Here is a 21862-nt window from a genome sequence, read left to right as displayed (position 1 = left end):
GACTGTGAAGAAAGCTAAGCACCAAAGAATTGATGCTTTTGAACTGTGGTGTTGGAGAAGACTGTTGAGAGTCCCTTGGACTGCAAGGATATCCAACCAGTCCATCCTAGAGGAGACCAGTGCTGGGTGTTCATTGGAAGGACTGATGTTGAAGCCGAAATTCCAATACTTTGGCCACCTGATGCGAAGAGCTGACTCATTTGAAAAGACCCTGATGCTGGGAAAGATTGAAGGCAGGAAGAGCAGGGGATGACAGAGGATGAGATGGTTGGATGGTATCACCAACTCAATGGACATGGGTTTGGGTGGACTCTTGGAGTTGGTGATGGACAGGGAGGCCTGGTGTGCTGCAGTTCATGGGGTCGCAGAGTCAGACATGACTGAGCGACTGAACTGAACCTTACTGAACTGAAATCTCATAACAACCTGTGAGGTAAGATAATAGCAATCTATTATCTTTAGTTAACAAATGAGGTAATTAATTGGCCTAAGGACACCAATAGATAAATGGTGGCAACAGAGTAGAACTCAGAACTTCCTAGGTTTAAATTAGTTAAATCATATTGCTTGTAAGGTAATCACTCTATTTGACTTCTAATAATAAAAAAAAAATTCATACCAAGATCATTTAGAAGTTCAGAATGAGATCTGAAATAAGAATGCCTGTTGTTAGCTGTGCACTGCTGGGCAAGTTATATTATTTCACCTGTAAAGAAAGGTCAGTACCTGCCCCTTCCCAAAGGGTTGCTGTGAGAAAATCCACATGGAGCACATAAACTGGTGCTCAGTACTTAGGGAGTATTCAAAACATTTTAGGTTCTTTTATCACTTAATGACAGTATCACTTCTAATAATCACATTGCCACTTTCAGCTAGAAAGCATGTGTACAAGTACACATTAATTCACAGGTCTTCCTTGACCTATTAGTTCCAACTGGCTGATACAATCAAAATAAGATAGCAATAAGGCAGTAAAGCCTCTAATACAGATAATTTTCAGGCTTGGTTGTAAGATTTATACTTCAGTTGCTATTTCTATCCAAAGCTAATAGTTGAATAAGCTAATAGTTTATTTGTGTGCATTTTAGGAGAAATGATAAAGCTGAGAGAAATAAAAGCTCCATTATGCACAGTAAGGATTTCGATTCTGCATGGTCAATGAGTAGGAAAAACCTGGAGTTATTTTAAACCCTCCCTGTAATTCTATCTCTCCATCTTCTGTGTAAGCAGTTAAGAGCTACCAAAACCTCTAATTAACCAAAGAATAGACATAAGAAACCATGTGTATTTACATGTCTTTCCAAATAGCTATAGAAGCTACAGGCAGTGTATGACCTAGCAAAAATACTGCAAATTTCCTAGGTTGGTTCAATGCTAACTCCCCTAACTTTAGGCCTCCAGAAATTCAGATTTAGATAGTCTTATATTTGAATTCTAATCCTGCCCTTTAACTAGAGGTGTGACCCTGACTCTGAACATGTCTCTCTAAGCTTCCATTTCCTCAATGGATATGTGTCAGTGATAGTTGTACCTACCTCATGAGTAATCATGACCTTTAAGAAAACCCACATAATTAGATGAACTACATCCTATGGCATTTTATGTTATGAATAAGTTTCAGCAATTGTGATGCTCTGAGTATTGTTTCTTATTCCACTTGGAATTGAATATGACTATAATTTTAGCCTGTTTTTAGATTTTGCATAATTTGAAAAGGTTAAAAAGGAAACAAACCATGTTCTATGAAAGTTAATACACTTTAGAAGAGTAAGAAGATGTGCCTTTTATTTGCAGAATCTTATATTCCCCATAATTTCCAGGCAATAAAAACCAATTTTTGCATAAAGTCACAAACTTTCTACTAACATTTATGATTACCTGTGTGGACATGTCACTGTGCTGGGTACTATAATACAACAATTAATGATGATATAATCCATAAGCAGCATTTTTCAAGGTTTTAAATGTAGTTGTGAACTAATTCATCTCAGTCTTTGAATCTTATTATAGGAGGGACTTGAGGCTTAGTTTTAATGGATAGGATTACAAGACAGAAGGCAGCTGAATTCTAATACTGAAATCCAAGTCCAGATTCTAGTCCTTAAGTGAGAATATCAGATATTTTATGTGCTTCCTATTTAAGTTGAAAAGTTTACATGTTGAATAAAAGAAACCACATGGAAGAGGCCTTCAAATCTATATCTTCTTACAGTTTCACATAATGTTCTTATCCAAAGACTATCCTTGGACTTTATAGAAGTAAATAGTAGTTGCCCTCTCTCTTCAGTTCAGTTGCTCAGTTGTGTCCAACTCTGTGCAACCCCATGGATTGCAGAAGCCAGGCTTCCAGGTCCATCAACAAATCCTGGAGCTTGCTCAAACTCATGTTCATTGAGTTGGTGATGCCTTTCAGCCATCTCATCCTCTGTCGTCCCCTTATCCTGCTGCCTTCAATCTTTCCCAGCATCAGAGTCTTTTCCAATGAGTCAGTTCTTCTCATCAGGTGACCAAAGTATTAGAGCTTTACATTAGCTTCAGTATCAGTCCTTCCAGTGAATATTCAAGACTAATTTCCTTTAGGATTGACTGGTTTGATTTTCTTGCAGTCTAAGGGACTCTCAAGAGGCTTTTCCACCACAGATCAAAAGTATCAATTCTTTGGCCATCAGCTTTCTTTATGGTCCAAATGTCACATTCATACTGACTACTGGAAAAACCATAGTTTTGACTAGATGGACCTTTGTTGGCAAATTAATGTCTCTGCTTTTTAATATGCTGTCTAGGTTGGTCATAGTGTTTCTTCCAAAGAGCAAGCACCTTTTAAGTTCATGGCTGCAGTCACATTTGCAGAGATTTTAGAGACCAAGAAAATAAAGTCTCTCACTGTTTCCCTTGTTTCTCCATCTATTTTCCAAGAAATGAGGGGACCGGATGCCATGATCTTCGTTTTTTGAATGTTGAGCTTTAAGCCACCTTTTTCACTCTCCTCTTTCACCTTCATCAAGAGGGTCTTTAGTTTTTCTGCCATACGGGTGGTGTCATCTGCAGGTCTGAGGTTATTGATATTTCTCCCAACAATCTTGATTCCAGCTTGTACTTCATCCAGCCTGGCACTTTGCATGATGTACTCTGCATTTAAGTTAAATAAGCAGGGTGACAATGTACAGCCTTTACTTACTCCTTTACCAATTTGGAACCAGTCCATTGTTCCATGTCTGGTTCTGTTGCCTCTTAACTTGCATACAGATTTCTCAGGAGGCAGGTAAGGTGGTCTAGTATTCCCATCCTTTTAGGAATTTTCTGCAGTTTGTTGGGATACGTATAGTCAAAGGCTTTGACGCAGTCAATAAAGCAGAAGTAGATGTTTTTCTGGAATTTTCCTACTTTTTTGATGATCCAGCAGATGTTGGCAATTTGATCTCTGATTCCACTGCCTTTTCCAAATCCTGCTTGAACATCTGGAAGTTCACAATTCCCATACTGTCGAAGCCCAGCTTAGAGGATTTTGAGCATTGCTTAGCTAACATGTGAAGTGAGTGCAATTTTGTGGTGGTTTGAACATTGTTTGGCATTGCCTTTCTTTGGGATTGGAATGAAGACTGACTTTTCCAGTCCTGTGGCCACTGCTGAGTTTTCCAAATTTGGTGGCATATTGAGTCCAGCACTTTTACAGCATCATCTTTCAGGATTTGAAATAGCTCAACTGGAATTCCATCATCACCTCCACTAGCTTTGTTTGTAGTGATGTTTCCTAAGGGCCACTTGACTTCTCATTCCAAGATGTCTGGCTCTAGGTGAGTGATCACACCATTGTGGTCATCTGGGTCATGAAGATGATTTTTGTACAGTTCTTTTGTGTATTCTTGCCACCTCTTCTTAACATTTTCTGCTTCTGTTAGGTCCATACCACTTCTGTCCTTTATTGTGCCCATCTTTGCATGAAATGTTCCCTTGGTATCTCTGATTTTCTTGAAGAGATCTCTAGTCTTTCTCATTCTATTATTTTCATCTATTTCTTTGCACAGATCACTTAGAAAGGCTTTCTTATCTCCCCCTGCTATTCTTTGGAACACTGCATTCAGATGCATATATCTTTCCTTTTCTCCTTTGCCTTTTGCTTCTCTTCAACTATTTGTAAGGCCTCCTCAGACAACCATTTTGCCTTTTTGCACATCTTTTTTGGGGGGGATTGTTTTGATCACTGCCTCCTGTACAATGTTATGAACCTCCATCCATAGTTCCTCAGGCACTCTATCAGATCTAATCCTTTGAATCTATTTTTCACTTCCACTGTATAATCATAAGGGATTTGATTTAAATCATACCTGAATGGAGAAGGAAGCCTGGCATGCTGCAGTCCATGGGGTCACAAACAGTAGACACTGGGGGAACTGAGTGGTCTAGTGGTTTTCCCTATGTTCTTTAATTTAAGTCTGAATTTTGCAATCTCAATTTCCCTTCTCTCATAGCAATTACAAAAGAAGTGCTTTGGAAATGTCAAACCCTAGAAAAATATATCAGTATCTGAACCTTCCCAATCTTTGCTTTTTTCTTGATTTGGATTTCTTTTGTCTCTAGAAGAGCACTGTTATTTTGAGAAGAGAGCAGACAATGTAACCTTATCAGAAAGCATACTTGTCTGATCTTCAGCCACAGAGAATTGGATTTAGTTCCAAACCCACTAAGAGGTATGTGACTCTGGTAATCAGATAGGCTCTTTTGCCCTATCTCTATTTTTTATCCTTTGCCTGTTATCTCTAGAGTAGGGATAATACTATCAGTGTCACAGGTTTATTTTTAATGTTATTATAATAGTTAAAATTTAAAACAAAAAAAACTTTTTTGTCAAATCCATTTTCAAATATGCTATCCATTTTCATCAAAAAAGAATCTGTATAGCTGTACCATATCCAGGAAGCTTTAGCAACAGATTTATGGCCATACTGGAATATTTGATTCATTTTACAGTTTATAACTACTATAACTATCACATTGGTGATTCTCAAGCTAGACTACATATCACAATCACCCGAGAGCATTAACAATACTGATTACCAGGCCCCATCCCTAAATAACCAAACCAAATCACTGGGAATGGGGCCCTTGGCAGTCATTGGCATTTCTTTAAATGTGAAAAAAATCTATCTTTCATGTTATCATCTTAACTTTATAGATTTTTAACCTTATTGACAATACCATTTTGAGGCTGAAAGTGTTATTCATTGCATTATTAATGAGGCGCTGTTTAAAAGTTGAGTATATTTGAATATATTATAAAGAAATACAGATTTGACTACATTTGTATTAATAGATTTCAAGGAAATTCAAACATGAAATCTAACAAGATGTGTTCACAAATCTCAAATTTGATCTATACTATGCTTCAAACTTTCCTCCTGATCATGAAAGTCTATTTTTGTTATTTTCTTTTAACCTTCTGGTAAATATAAATTTTACTACTTCCTTCCATTTGTAGCCTAAATATTCCTCATTCCTGAGTTTTTGCTTTCTTTCTGCAAAGTAGAATAGTAGTATCTGTAGAATTGCCTAAATGCAGTTAGATACTCCTGGATTCATCTAAACAAATATACATCTATTTTTTTTTTTTTTTTTGGTATGGCAGTTGTGATTACTTGAGATTTCCCACAATAGCTGCTCCAGCTAAATTATTATTTTTCTTATTTTTGTATTTTTCTACCATGGTTCATAAGTAGAAGGACCAAGTTAGTTCAGTGATATACTTCTAGATAAATAGGGAAGAAACACCAACTCTGAACCTTAAAATCAGGGGAGGAAGATGCATCCAGGCACTAAGGCTTGGAAAAGATGAAGCTTCTTTTAACTATCCAAGGCAAAAGGAGAGATTGTTAAGTCTCTCTGCCTCCACTATACCCAATGGCAAGTGACTGCTCATTGAATAGAGTTCACAGCGACAAAACTCATCTGGCTTTGTGAAGCAAAGCCTACAAAAGTAAAAGTGCTACAGAATTGTGTTATCATGTCCCCCACACACACGCACACATAAAATAACATAGAGGAGAAATACACAAGGGAAACAGATACGTGAATCTGTGGTGACTTCCCCTCATCACAATACAGGCACATCCTAATTAAAGAGAATCTGTGATTTGCTCTCTAATTAACATTCCAAAGTTTCATAGCTTTGAGAACTCTGAACAGTTTTCTCTTTGTCACCTGTGATCTGTATTTCTTAATAATTCAATTTACTCATTTTCTTAAGTTAAATTGTTTTGGGGTAAGCATTTAAGAAGTAATGCCTTCATTGAAGAAGTAAAAGGTTTAAGCCACCCAAACTAAAGGTATAACTATTCTGCTAAGTTAATTAGGAATATAATTATATAGTATATATATAGCATATAAAGTATTTGATAACATACAAATTCAATTACAAAGAAACAGCTTGCACAAACCTGTAAAATATCCTAATGTCAATCTTCAAAACTGTGTTCAGCACCTGTCTTTATTCTCATCCCAGTTTGATCCATTTTGAATGAATGGGGAGCATACAGAACCCAAGTCATTTAAAACAAGTCTTCTTTTTCACCACCTATGCTTCTATACTTAATTCATCACCAGAGTCTGTTCATAGATAATCTAGACACGTCTGTTCTCTGTCTCCATTCTCACTGCCACACCTCCAGACATGACTGCTGCAAACATCTGATAAGTAGTCTACTGACATCCCTTCTTACGCCTTTGATGCATTTCCCCATTGCATCTAAAGAGACCTGTGCAATCATTTCAACACAAATCTGAGTTGTTCACTCCTTCCTGAATCCCCTCTCTTCTCAGCCTTTAATCCTTTCATCTCCCACTCAGTCTTCAGGATAGCCCTCACTCTCCCTCCCTATTTTTCTGCATTGCCTTCCCTTACTTACTGAGCCCCAGTCCCGCGTGCCCCTTAGGTTTCTCACTCAATACCACCCCACCTCCAATCAGGATACATAGGATTCTTCTTTCCTCTTCTCAGTCCTAATTTGCTTCTATTTGCCCTTCAGATTTCAGGTTAACTGTCACTCCCCTAGGGAAATGTTTCAAACTTTTTCTGCATAGGTTAACTTCCTGACTACTCTATCTCAGAGCAGCGTAGATCCTAGCATATATCACAATTGCACTTTTACAGCTGCTACTGACTACTTGATTAATAACCCCTCCACTAGACCGTGTTTGTTTGCCATTGTATCTTTGGTGCCTTGTACAAGACTAGATCTCTATAAAGCACTCAGTGTAGTAAATATTAATTGAATGAATCAATGAATCAAAAGGCTCAATCTGTACATATATGAAGCATTAAAAAGAAATCCCACAATTAGGGCACACCCAAGTTTCTATAAATGTTAATGAAAAAGTATCATACAGACAGGCAGCTACTACATGGATTGCAGTAATCTCTCATTTCCTGCTTAATAGGAAACTGTGGTTCTTGTGAAGGAAAAAAACACAGTCATGAAAGATGGCAAAATGCCAAATGGGTTACAATCCAAAAGACTCTGAAGTAATATAATCTAAATACCAAGGCCAAAAGACTCTGAGATAATATAATCTAAATTCCAAGGTTGGCCAAACTAATTTCTAAACATACATCTTATATTTGAAAAAAAAAAAAAGTACTTAACACTTAACCCTAAATATGTGTGAAATTGCTCAGGAATCTCATGTATCAAAGGTCAACTATGTCCTTTCCCAATTAATTTGTCTTTTCAAAAAGCTTTTTATTGAAGTATGGTTGATTTACAATGTTATGTTAATTTTCACAGCAAAGTGGATCAGTTATACGTATACATATAGCCACACATTTAAAAGTTATTTTCCCAGATAGGCCATTCTAGAGTGTTGAGTAGGGTTCCCTCTGCTATACACTAAGTCCTTGCATGCGTGCGTGCTGTCACTTCAGCCATGTCCAGCTCTTTGCAATGCTATGGACTGTACTGCTCCAGCCCTCCTCCACCTGTGGGATTCTCCAGGTAAGAATACTGGAATGGGTTGCCACTTCCTCTTCGAGGGGATATTCCTGACCCAGGGATAGCACCTGTGTCCTCTGCATCTCCTGCATTGGCAGGTGGGCTCTTTACCACTGTGCCACCTGGGAAACCCACAGTATGTCCTTATGATTAGTTATCAGTTTTATATATAGTAGTATGTATATGTCACTCCCAATCTCCCTCCCAACTTACCCCCTGATAACCATAAATTTGTTTTCTACATCTGTGACTGTTTCTCTTTTTTAAATAAGTTCATTTCTACCCTTTTTTTAGATTCCATATATAAGCAATATCGTATAATATTCATCTTTCTCTGTCTGACTATACTCAGTATGAAAATCTTTGGGTACAGCCATGTTGCTACAAATGGAATTGTTTTGTTCTTTTTGTGGTTGAATAATATTTCACTGCATATATGCAGCACTTCTCCTCTATCCAGTCCTCTGTGGATGGACATTAGGTTGCTTCCATGTCCTGGCTGTTGTAAGTAGTGCTGAGATGAACATTGAGATGCACGTGTCTTTTTGAATTATGATTTTCTCCAGATATATGCCCAGGAGTAGAATTGCTGGGTCATATTATAGTTCTATTTTTAGTTTTTTAGGGAATCTCCATATTGTTTTCTAGAGCAGCTGTATCAATTTACATTCCCACTAATAGTGCAAGAAGGTTCCTTTTTCTCCATACCCTTTCCAGCATTTATTTTTGGTAGATTTTTTGATGATGGGCATTCTCACTGTCATACAATGATACCTCATTGTAGTTTTGATTTGCATTTGTCTAATAGTGATGTTGAACATCTTTTCATGTGTTTTTTGGCTATCTGTATGTCTTTTTGAGAGAACTCTCTATTAGATCTTCCACTCATTTTTTGATTGGATTGTTTGTTTTTTTAATATTAAGCTGCATGAGCTATTTTTATATTTTGGAGATTAATCCCTTGTCAGGTGCTTCATTTGCAAATATTTTCTACTGTTCTGAAGGTTGTCTTTGTATTTTGTTTATGGTTTCCTTTACTATGCATAAGTTTTTGTTTAATTAGGTCCCATTTATTTATTTTTGTTTCTATTTCCATTGCTCTAGGAAAGAGATCCAGAAAGATATTACTATGATTTCGTCAAAGAGTTTTCTGCCTATGTTTTTCTCCAGGAGTGTTAAAGTATCCAGGCTTACACTTAGTATCTTTAAACTATTTTGAGTTTGTTTTTGTATATGGTGTTAGGGAGTGTTCTAATTTCACTTTTTTACATGTAGCTGTCCATTTTTTCCAGCACTACTTATTGAATAAATTTATCTTTCATGAATCCCAAACTACTATTGGAACATTAACTTGGAAAATATTTTTAGAAATTAATATTTTTTTAATTTAAATTTTTAGATTTTGGGGTGGGGAATCTCTACTTTGTTAGCCATCTTCAGAGTATTTAGAATTCAACACTAAGTCTAAATCCCTAAGAGTGAAATCATGGAAACATCACAGATCCTGAGTTCTTAGTTTTAATTTTGAACTCTGGTTACTGTACTTATATCATACACATAATTTAGTTATCTTTTTATCTCCACACTTCACATGCCTCATCAATAAAGTGGAGTAAGGCTAAATTGAATACTGTGTGAAAAATATCTACCATAGTATGAAGGGTACACTGAGTTCTTAAACAATGATAACTCTTGCCCTCATTTTTCTCATCATTTCAACCATTTAAGACCTTTGAAAAGTGTGGAAATCTATATGCCAATCTGTGTATGTTCAGTTTCATATCACATTTTATGTCATCTTTCCAGGAGATGGATAGAAAAGATCTCTCAACTGAGGATTGGGATGACTTTTTCATTCTAAGTACATTTATTTATAGAAAGATACCAATCAAAAGCACACATGAACACGGAAAGACATTAAAACCTTTTAAAAAATTAGAGGAAGACGCACATGTAACTTGTGCCATTTTTAGATTGAGGTTCTCTGTTGTGTGGCTTACCTAAGGGAAATAATAAGTGATACCAAAGAATTTTACATAACCTTTTCTACATCTAAATTTTTCTCTCAAAGACCACCTTGGTGTGGAAATCTGAGTCACATACCCTGCTTCTCTGGAAAGAGTAATTTTGAAACCAACAGCTAACTTCCTCCAGTCAGTTAAGGGAGTTGGCCCTTTGGCCATGTAACATATAATAGAAAGAACAATTCTTTTTCTTTTCAGTAGCATAGTATTTTTTAAAACATAGTTAAAAATCACTTAAACCTTCTTAGTCAACAATTTCTCTTTTAGAAATTAAAGTGGGAATTTGAGGGTTTAAATCTATAAATAACGAAAGCTTTCTGATGACATTTATCTCAGCCTTCCAAATAAAGTTTCTGTGTTTAGTCTTAAATAAGATTTTAACATTGAAGTATCCACTGTATTGCTCCATTTGTAACAGCAACAACAACAGCAACAAATAAGTATCCGCAAGTAGAAGTACAGCTTTGAATACAAATCCAAAATAATCACTGAATAAAATCTAAGTTGGAATATAATTGAATTGCTGGCATTTGGAAAAGACAGCCAGCTAACTCTTAGTCTGAGGTGAAGAATAGTATTTATAAAAATGAAATTATCTGACTTAGATCCCCTTACAAATAAAGATACCACTCTGTATATAATGACTTCATTCCAGAAGTGATACTTGCACCAGGAAATGGTTACATTACTACTATGTATTACTATAATATTACTCAGTAGCATTGCTTAGGAGTTAAGAATATGGACTCTAAATTCAGTTTGCCTGAGTTGAAATACTGGGTCCATCCATTACTAACTGTGCAATTCTGGTTGGGTTATATAACATCTCTACTTTTGTTTTCTCATCTGTAAAATGGAGATAGTAGTGAAATCTTGTGGGATTGTTAAAGCTTAAATAACAAAGCATGTACTATATATATTAGTAACAGATGTCAGCTACAACTTGATCATAAAGTTTGGAAACAAAAATAAATGTTTACTATACAAAATCAACACATTAAGTGATCAATCAGTGAATTAATGCTAGGCTTGGCAAGCCAAGGGAAGGACACTTAGAAGAGTTTCCATAGGATGCTGCGTCACCTCATTATGTCAAAGTGGTGAGGGACTACGTGGGTGAGGATTTCCAAACCTGCATTGCTCATGTGGCCATGTGGAACCCATTACACACTCACAAGATTTTTAACCTCCTTGGGTACTTTTTCTGGGGTATACTAAAGGTAAAGATTTATTTAGAATAAATCTGAGCTATAATATATCACAGAGTGCCATAGACTATTATCTTGAAGTTGGAAATGCTGTGTAAAAGATGTAGCTTCGCTGAAGTTTCACACAGCGTGTAGATCTATGCTTTGCTAATATGGACTGCCCAAGGAACATGCTGGGCAAAATCATTGACCAAATCATAAATAAGTGTTATTATGTAAATCTCCTTCATGTTCAGATTTCTGCTACCCAGCCCAGCATAATATACATAGTAGGCATGTTTGTTCTAATAGTAGTTTATCAGGATTTTGCCATCACCATTAGTAATATTCCAGGGGATTTTCCCTTGCCCACATGTTAAAAAAATGCTGGTGTTTTGGAGACGAGCCTTCTCCTAGGTGTATTTATCAAGGGCAATATGTGAAGTAGATAATTTGTCATTGTTGTTCATAAGCTATCAAAAAAAGATGAGAGTTAAAAGCCTTTCCTTCCTAAGAGTTTAAATACAGGAATCTTAGCATCTCTTGTTATAAGGTTCAATTCAGTTCCGTCCAGCCGCTCAGTCATGTCCGACTCTTTGCGACCCCATGAACTGCAGCATGCCAGGCCTCCCTGTCCATCACCAACTCCCGGAGTGCACCCAGACCCATGTCCATTGAGTCGGTGATGCCATCCAACCATCTCATCCTCTGTCGTCCCCTTCTCCTCCTGCCCCCAATCTTTCTCAGCATCAGGGTCTTTTCAAATGAGTCAGCTCTTCGCATCAGGTGGCCAAAGTATTGGAGTTTCAGCTTCAACATCAGTTCTTCCAATGAACACCCAGGACTGATCTCCTTTAGGATGGACTGGTTGGATCTCCTTACAGTCCAAGGGACTCTCAAGAGTCTTCTCCAACACCACAGTTCAAAAGCATCAATTCTTCGGCACTCAGCCTTCTTCACAGTCCAACTCTCACATCCATACATGACCACTGGAAAAACCATAGCCTTGACTAGATGAACATTCGTTTTCAAAGCAAGACCATTTAAGACCAGAGTAATAATGATGGTTAAGAGAATGTAGAGATTCAGAACACATGACACTGCCTTGGGAAGGTCAGACTAAGATCTTATGAAAGTCTTTCCAAAATAAAATCCTGGTAGAAGCAGAATTTGAACCCAGATTTATCTGAAAAAGTCTTTTCTTCTTCTGCCACAAATTTCTGTCTCTGGAGATAATTTACAGCTCCTCTGAGATGGTATGAGTTATGCTTAGTGAGGTGCTGTCAGTTTTAGCAAACAAAAATACACAATGCCTAGTTAAATTTGCCTAGTTAAATGATGAATAATTGTTTAGAATATGTATGTCCCATGCAACAATTAAGACATACTTATACAAAATATTATTATATATGGGTGTACTGTATTTCATCTGGCAACTCTATATCTATATATACCTGGTAATATTACTTGTCTATCAATGTAGAAGATTATATATAATTTATACATACTATATTAATATATTACACATATATCTATAAAATCTGGAAAATCTACACTCAGAGATTTCATGCATATAAATATGCATGTATGTTATGTGTATGTACATACCTATATTCCTTTTCAATGAAAACTTACAAAATTTAGAAAAATTTGTAATTTGTTCAAGTATCTAATAACTAATCAATTTTGAATTCAAACACTCGTTTATTGTCTCAGATTCTGAGATGGTGGAGTTAGACTTCCCTATAAATTGGACATGCATGCTGTGTGGTAAATCTCTTCAATCATGTCCCACTCTTTGTGACCCTATGGGCTGTAGCCCACCAGGCTCCTCTGTCCATGGGATTTCCCAGACAAGAACACTGGAGTGGATTGCCATGCCCTCCTCCAAGGGATCTTCCCAACCCAGGGATCAAACCCATATCTCTTATATCTCCTGCATTGGCTTTTGGTGGGTTCTTTTACCACTATCACCACCTGGAAAACCCATAAGTATAGCAAGGGGTACAGAAAGGGAAAGGGAATTATCCATAGGATAAAATTCCCCTAGCTCATCATTTTGATTAGGGCTCTAAAACTGCACTCCAAGCTTTCTCTTTTCTTAAATCTAGTAGCACTCTTTGCCCTAACTACTCTACAAGCTTAATTAAATGGAAAAGAATAGGTAGAGTTTCCTTCCCCTATAAACCCACAAGTTCAGTCACTCAGTCGAGTCCAACTCTTTGGGAACCCATGGACTGCAGCACACCAGGCCTCCCTATCCATCACCAATTCCTGGAGTTTACTCAAACTCATGTCCATTGAGTAGATGATGTCATCCAACCATCTCATCCTCTGTCGTCCCCTTCTCCTCTTACCTTCAATCTCTCCCAGCATCACGGTCTTTTCAAATGAGTCAGTTCTTCACATCAAGTGGCCAAAGTATTGGAGTTTCAGCTCCAGCATCAGTCCTTCCAATGAATATTCAGGACTGATTTCCTTTAGGAAACATTATGCCAATCTTGTTGAATCAAAATTCAGGATACACAGTTTGAAAATAATCTGATAAATGGATAAAATATTGATAATAGTGGTCATTCAGCCCATAATTCCAATTACTTTCAGTTCAGTTCAGTCGCTCAGTCGTGTCCGACTTTTGCGACCCCATGTGAGCACACAATACAATGCATTCTCTCATTTGGTTGTATGGTGCTGCAGTCAGCCTGCCAAATCCATGGGTCTCACATCCATGGCTGACTATTTGTTGTATCCTGCCATTTTATATAAGGAACTGAACCCCAGTGGGTACCAAAATCCATGAATACTGAAGGATGACTGTACTTTCCTTATATTAATATTACTCACTGTTATTATTTATTTATGTTTAGTGGTTTGCATCTTCCATCCATCAGTATCAAGATCCCTTGATGAGATCAAAAGCTTTCAAACGAGAGTTTTACAAAATGTCTATGAATCCCTGATAATAATAAAGCACCTCCAACTTTAATTCATTTCAACATTTCTGTTGGTTATTACGAACTAAATCAAAAAATTTTCATACAGCACTAGAGTTCAAGGGAACTCTGAACTAGAGCTTCATATGATGATTCCTCTTTTTGTGTAATAAACCAAACCTGAATACATACATTTTGAGGTTTTGGAGTTTGCTTGTTTATTTGTTTTTCCTGAGTAGAGGTAATCTTTTATGTATATCCATCATTCTCTCATCTGATACTTTTCGTGACAAATGATCTACCTTGGTGGGAAGTTGAATCTGGGTTTCTGCAGGAAAGATGATCATACTAATTGGAACAATTGAGTCTCAGCAAGAAATGTTTACCTAGTTATATGACTTGAACAAAATAGATAACAAAGGACTATCTAAAATGGATCCTGATTTATAAATGTCCATTTATTAATGGGAAGATACCCTGGAGAAAGAAATGGCAACCCACTCCAATATTCTTGCCTGGAGAATTCCATGGACAAAGGATTCTGGCAGTCCATGGGGTTGCAAAGAGTTAGACAGCCGAATGACTATCACTCATTTATTAACAGATTTTTTTTTTTAAAGCTAAGTTTCATTTCTGACACTAATGTATTTAGTGTTGATTTATAAAAGTAACTACTAAAGGGAATGAGTTTTTGTTGTTTTTTTTTTTAATAGTACAGATCATGATTCATTAGCAGGTTTAGAAAGCCATTTAGAATAGAAAATATCAGCAGGTACTGTACATAAAATGGCTAAATATTATTTTATGCTCTTTAAATACATGCTGCTGCTGCTAAGTCGGACTCTGTGCGACCCCATAGACGGCAGCCCATGAGGCTCCTCCCTCCCTGAGATTCTCCAGGCAAGAACACTGGAGTGAGTTGCCATTTCCTTCTCCAATGCATGAAAGTGAAAAATGAAAGTGAAGCCGCTCAGTTGTGTCCGACTCTTAGCGACCCCATGAGAGTCCCTTGGACTGCAAGGAGATCCAACCAGTCCATTCTGAAGGAGATCAACCCTGGGATTTCTTTGGAAGGAATGATGCTAAAGCTGAAACTCCAGTACTTTGGCCACTTCATGCGAAGAGTTGACTCACTGGAAAAGACTCTGATGTGGGAGGGATTGTGGGCAGGAGGAGAAGGGGACGACTGAGGATGGGATGGCTGGATGGCATCACGGACTCGATGGACCTGAGTCTGAGTGAACTCCAGGAGATGGTCATGGACAGGGAAGCCTCGCGTGCTGCGATTCATGGGGTCACAAAGAGTCGGACACGACTAAGCGACTGAACTGAACTGAACTGAACTGGACTGCAGCCCACCAGGCTCCTCCGTCCATGGGATTTTCCAGGCAAGAGTGCTGGAGTGGGGTGCCATTGCCTTCGCCGTTAAATACATGAGTCAGAGTCAAAAATATTTGAATGCCATTGTACTAGAGTGCTTGGCCAAAAAGTATTATCTGATGGATCTATCCCCTTGTAATCTTATCTGAAGGGAAAATTTAGCCACACTTATTAGAAAATCAGAGTTATGGATACATTAAAGAGTTAAATTTCACTTTTATTCCTGTTTTTGATAGTTTTGTCCAAAGTTTTCGGTATTTTGTTATTCTCATTTTTGGTAGTTGTGTCCAAAGATAGTTTTGCACAAGACATGTATATCCCAGCTGCGGCTATCTCAGTCTCAAACATTGTAAGATCCTTTCACGTGTGAAATTCCTCCCCATAATGCTGTTTCTGGAGGTGAAGAATTGGCATTTTTTTTCTCTATTCAGTATCTGCTATTAAGCTCTCTTCTAGCCCAGACTTCTCTGTAGTCTTTCAATATAACCTATTAATAAGAGGCATCTCTTTCTCAATCTCAGTGTCTACCCACCCTCAGCTCTCTCCCTCCCATTTATTGCATCCAAAAGCCTAAAATGCTACATGACAGCTTATGCCATTTGACTGTTCCAAAAGATCCCTAAGGTGGAAGAGAATGATGGGAAGAACTCCAACTGATTCCTTTGACTGCCTACCATATGCTAAGCACATGTACAGATGCTATGGGGTATAATCCTCAAAATAGGTTTGTGAAGAAAGATATAATTGCCTGCCTATCATAATTCATCACACTGACACCCAGGGTAGCAAACTGGGTTGGGTAGATACTGTCCTCACCTCTTACACACAAACCAACTGAGATGCATAGAACAAAGCTCACTTGCACAAGTCCCAAGAGAAAAGCAGTAAAAGCAAACATGAATTCTAGTTTAGTGCTTGCTCTCTTCCTCTGGACTGCTGCTGCTGCTAAGTTGCTTCAGTTGTGTCTGACTCTGTGCGACCCCACAGATGGCAGCCCACATGGCTCCCACGTCCCTGGGATTCTCGAGGCAAGAACACTGGAATGGGTTGCCATTTCCTTCTCCAATGCATGAAAGTGAAAAGTGAAAGTGAAGACGTTCAGTCATATCTGACTCTTAGCAACCCCATGGACTGCAGCCTACCAGGCTCCTCCATCCATGGGATTTTCCAGACAAGAGTACTAGCTGGAGTGGGTTGCCATTGCTTTAGAGGGGTGTCCATATACTGTTTGTACAGTTTTGAAGAAATGTCATGAGTCTGGCAGAGTGACTGTATTACAAGAATTTCCTTCTAATAATGCAGTGGCTTTCAGTTCAGTTCAGTTCAGTCGCTCAGTCGTGTCCGACTCCCTGCAACCCCATGAATCGCAGCATGCCAAGCCTCCTTGTCCATCACCAACTCCCGGAGCTCACTCAGACTCATGTTCATCGAGTCAGTGATGTCATCCAGCCATCTCATCCTCGGTCGTCCCCTTCTCCTCCTGCCCCCAATTCCTCTCAGCTACTGAGTCTTTTCCAATGAGTCAACTCTTCGCATGAAGTGGCCGAAGTACTGGAGTTTCAGCTTTAGCATCATTCCTTCCAAAGAAATCCCAGGGCTGATCTCCTTCAGAATGGACTGGTTGGATCTCCTTGCAGTCCAAGGGACCCTCAAGAGTCTTCTCCAACACCACAGTTCAAAAGCATCAATTCTTCAACGCTCAGCCTTCTTCACAGTCCAACTCTCACATCCATACATGACCACAGGAAAAACCATAGCCTTGACTAGGCGGACCTTAGTCGGCAAAGTGATGTCCCTGCTTTTGAATATACTATCTAGGTTGGTCATAACTTTTCTTCCAAGGAGTAAGTGTCTTTTAATTTCATGGCTGCAATCACCATCTGCAGTGATCTTGGAGCACAAAAAGATAAAGTCTGACACTTTCCGCTGTTTCTCCATCTATTTCCCATGAAGTGATGGGACCAGATGCCATGATCTTCGTTTTCTGAATGTTGAGCTTTAGGCCAACTTTTTCGCTCTCCTCTTTCACTTTCATCAAGAGGCTTTTTAGTTCCTCTTCACTTTCTGCCATAAGGGTGGTGTCATCAGCATATCTGAGGTTATTGATATTTCTCCCGGCAATCCTGATTCCAGCTTGTGCTTCTTCCAGTCCAGCGTTTCTCATGATGTACTCTGCATATAAGTTAAATAAGCAGGGTGACAATATACAGCCTTGACGTACTCCTTTTCCTATTTGGAACCAGTCTGTTGTTCCATGTCCAGTTCTGACTGCTGCTTCCTGACCTGCATACAGATTTCTCAAGAGGCAGGTCAGGTGCTCTGGTATTCCCATCTCTTTCAGAATTTTCCTGTTTATTTTGATCCACACAGTCAAAGGCTTTGGCATAGTCAATAAAGCAGAAATAGATGTTTTTCTGGAACTCTCTTGCTTTTTCCATGATCCAGCAGATGTTGGCAATTTGATCTCTGGTTTCTCTGCCTTTTCTAAACCCAGCTTGAACATCAGGAAGTTCACGGTTCATGTAGTGCTGAAGCCTGCTTGGAGAATTTTGAGCATTACTTTACTAGCATGTGAGATGAGTGCGATTGTGTGGTAGCTTGAGCATTCTTTGGCATTGTCTTTCTTTGGGATTGGAATGAAAACTGACCTTTTCTAGTCCTGTGGCCACTGCTGAATTTTCCAAATTTGCTGGCATATTGAGTGCAGCACTCTCACAGAATCATCTTTCAGGATTTGAAACAGCTCAACTGCAATTCCATCACCTCTACTAGCTTTGTTCATAGCGATGCTTTCCAAGGCCCCCTTGACTTCACATTCCAGGATGTCTGGCTCTAGATGAGTGATCACACCATCATGATTATCTGGGTCGTGAAGATCTTTTTTATATAGTTCTTCTGTGTATTCTTGCCACCTCTTCTTAATATCTTCTGCTTCTATTACGTCCATACCATTTCTGTCCTTTATCGAGCCCATCTTTGCATGAAATGTTCCCTTGGTATCTCTAATTTTCTTGAAGAGATCTCTAGTCTTTCCCATTCTGTTCTTTTCCCCTATTTCTTTGCACTGATCACTGAAGAAGGCTTTCTTATCTCTTCTTGTATTCTTTGGAACTCTGCATTCAGATGCTTATATCTTTCCTTTTCTCCGTTGCTTTTCGCTTCTCTTCGTTTCACAGCTATTTGTAAGGCTTCCCCAGACAGCCATTTTGCTGTTTTGCATTTCTTTTCCATGGGGATGGTCTTGATCCCTGTCTTCTGTCACGAACCTCATTCCATAGTTCATCAGGCACTCTATCTATCAGATCTAGGCCCTTAAATCTATTTCTCACTTCCACTGTATAATCATAAGGAATTTGGTTGAGGTCATACCTGAATGGTCTAGCGGTTTTCCCTACTTTCTTCAATTTGAGTCTGAATTTGGTAATAAGGAGTTCATGATCAGAGCCACTTTCAGCTCCTGGTCTTTTTTTTGTCGACTATAGAGCCTCTCCATCTTTGGCTGCAAAGAATATAATCAATCTGATTTCGGTGTGGACACCAAAAAAAAGCAGTGGCTTTACCATGTACGTATTCTAAAGCATAAAGAAATTTTGCAGCTTAAAAAAAATTAGAGTGCTATGTATTGTCTTCTTAGTCCAGCCGTGATAGCAATAATAATAATAATAATAGATTTTTCTGGAGTATTTTTGGTTTTGTTTTGCTGTGGTTTCATTTTGACTAACATTAAAAGCTAGATGATAGAGCTCTGGGCATTTAAGCTGTTTCTGTAATGACAAAAACTGCTTTGTCTTACTCGTCCTGAAGTGCAAAGTTTTGAGATTATATGCAGTTCCATTCTCAGCTGTGTTCAACCTCGAATCAAGTCTGAACTGGGTGAGGCTGTCATATTCTGAGATTTGAATCACAGGCTGTTCTGATGAGGAGAGTGCAAAGCACATGAAATAAATGATATGCCTGAGGAATTCACATTTATGACTGATTATGGATCTCTTGAAGGGCTTTCTAAAGTAGAAAAGATTCTGTAACCTTATTCCAGAACAGTCTAAGCATCTTTATATACAACCTTAACATTGTAACATTATTTTAAAGACTTGTTTAGGAAGACGGCTGTATACCGGGTGACTCTTCCTCATTTTAGATGACTTCTCTGCTGCACTTGACACTGTTGACAACCTGTTCTTCAAAGTCTCTCTTTTCCAGGTTCCTAACACTATTTTTCTGGTACATCCACTTGCCTTTTTGACAAGTTCTTCTTAATTGGGTCTTTTTCCTTCTACTTTCTAACTCTGGATATCAAAACTTAGTCTTTGCCCCTTGGTTCATTTTATTTTCATACTCTCAGAAAATTAACCTCCTCTATCTAGCAGTTTTCTCACTTTTTTCTCTAAATTACTCCTGGAAGGAACAGTGAATTAATGCAGCTTATTTCTATCCCATGTTTTACCTTTAAATGTTATCGTTTTTCTGCTTCATAACATTTTATTGAAAATGTGCATTACAATTTTTTTTGGAATTACAAATATTTTAAAACATTTAGATCATGGCATCCGGTCCCATCACTTCATGGGAAATAGATGGAGAAACAGTGGAAACCATGTCAGACTTTATTTTGGGGGGCTCCAAAATCACTGCAGATGGTGATTGCAGCCAGGAAATTAAAAGACACTTACTCCTTGGAAGAAAAGTTATGATCAACCTAGATAGCATATTCAAAAGCAGAGACATTACTTTGCCGACTAACGTCCGCCTAGTCAAGGCTATGGTTTTTCCTGTGGTCATGTATGCATGTGAGAGTTGGACTGTGAAGAAGGCTGAGTGTTGAAGAATTGATGCTTTTGAACTGTGGTGTTGGAGAAGACTCTTGAGGGTCCCTTGGATTGCAAGGAGATCCAACCAGTCCATTCTGAAGGAGATCAGCCCTGGGATTTCTTTGGTGGGAATGATGCTGAAGCTGAAACTCCAGTACTTTGGCCACCTCATGTGAAGAGTTGACTCATTGGAGAAGACTCTGATGCTGGGAGGGATTGGGGGCAGGAGGAGAAGGGGACGACCGAGGATGAGATGGCTTGATGGCATCACTGACTCGATGGACATGAGTCTGAGTGAACTCCGGGAGTTGGTGATGGACAGGGAGGCCTGGCGTGCTGCGATTTGTGGGATTGCAAAGAGTCAGACACGACTGAGCAAGTTAACTGAACTGAACTAAAACATTTTCACCAATTTTGGAATATGCTCCCCAAAACTGTCTCATTATATCTTGTGGCTTTATGTACTCCCTGGCCTTTTGCCATGGGCTCATAGAACAGACATACAATCTAAAAAGCTTTGTCTGAAACGATCTATCTCCAGCCCTGACCTACATCGCAAATCCAGCCAAAACTCTGTCCAGTCAGGATTTTACCTAGCAATTTTGGCAAATACCTGACATGCAACATGTTTAAAGCCAAACATATCACCTTTTCTTCTAAACTCATTTCTGCCTCTCTGGAAATGCTATCATGCTTTTAGTGACACAAGACTAAGATTCCAGTGTTATTTTCAATTCCTCCTTTAAATTTTCATCTGCAATAACTAAATCTTATTTATTGCAGTCCAGTTCCCTTCTGTATTCCCTCATAGTCTAACATCTTGTATAATACATACAAAGATCTTTTAACCTTTGGGGGAATCATGGACTGTATCAGAAGCCCCTGTACCCTTCCCCAAGAGGATCCATGTGATATATACAATTTTTAGTGGTTTCAAGCTCCCACCCCAATTAAATGGCTTACCAGCTAGTTTCCTTTCCTCCAAGACTTCTGGCCAATTGCTGTCCGATTTGAATCTTCCCTGGTGGCTCAGAGGTTAGAGCGTCTGCCTCCAATGCGGGAGACCCAGGTTCGATCCCTGGGTCGGGAAGATCCCCTGGAGAAGGAAATGGCAATCCACTCCAGTATTCTTGCCTGGAGAATCCCATGGACAGAAGCCTAGTAGGTTACAGTCCACGGGGTCGCAAAGAGTCGGACACGACTGAGCGACTTCACCTCACCTCACCTCACCTTTCTTGTGCTGTGTGTTGTGCTGTGCTTGCTCTTGCTCAGTCACTTCAGTCCTGTCTGACTCTGTGTGACCCCATGGACCACGATCCGCCAGGCTCCCCTGTCCATGGCATTCTCCAGGCAAGAATACTGGAGTGGGTTGCCATTTCCTTCTCTAGTGATAAAGTATGAAGTGAGTAAAGTGAATGAAGTGAAGTCACTTCAGCTGTGCCCTACTCTCTGTGATCCTGTGGACTGTAGCCCACCAGGCTCCTCTGTCCATGGGATTGCCCCAGGCAAGGATACTGGAGTGGGTTACCATACCCTCCTTCAGGGGAT

At 38.8% G+C, this 21862-nt stretch overlaps 1 non-coding gene across 1 annotated transcript; it reads left to right on the top strand.

Moving 5' to 3' along the window:
* Positions 1 to 21332: 21332 nt before the first annotated feature.
* Positions 21333 to 21404, top strand: TRNAW-CCA (transfer RNA tryptophan (anticodon CCA)). The gene has a single exon. It is a non-coding gene; the product is annotated as a tRNA-Trp (tRNA).
* Positions 21405 to 21862: the final 458 nt, after the last annotated feature.

This window comes from Budorcas taxicolor, chromosome 1 (assembly GCF_023091745.1).
Source record: "Budorcas taxicolor isolate Tak-1 chromosome 1, Takin1.1, whole genome shotgun sequence".
Classification (NCBI taxonomy): domain Eukaryota; kingdom Metazoa; phylum Chordata; class Mammalia; order Artiodactyla; family Bovidae; genus Budorcas; species Budorcas taxicolor.
Note: the sequence above shows the minus strand (reverse complement) of the source record. Positions and strands in the feature narration are given on the sequence as shown.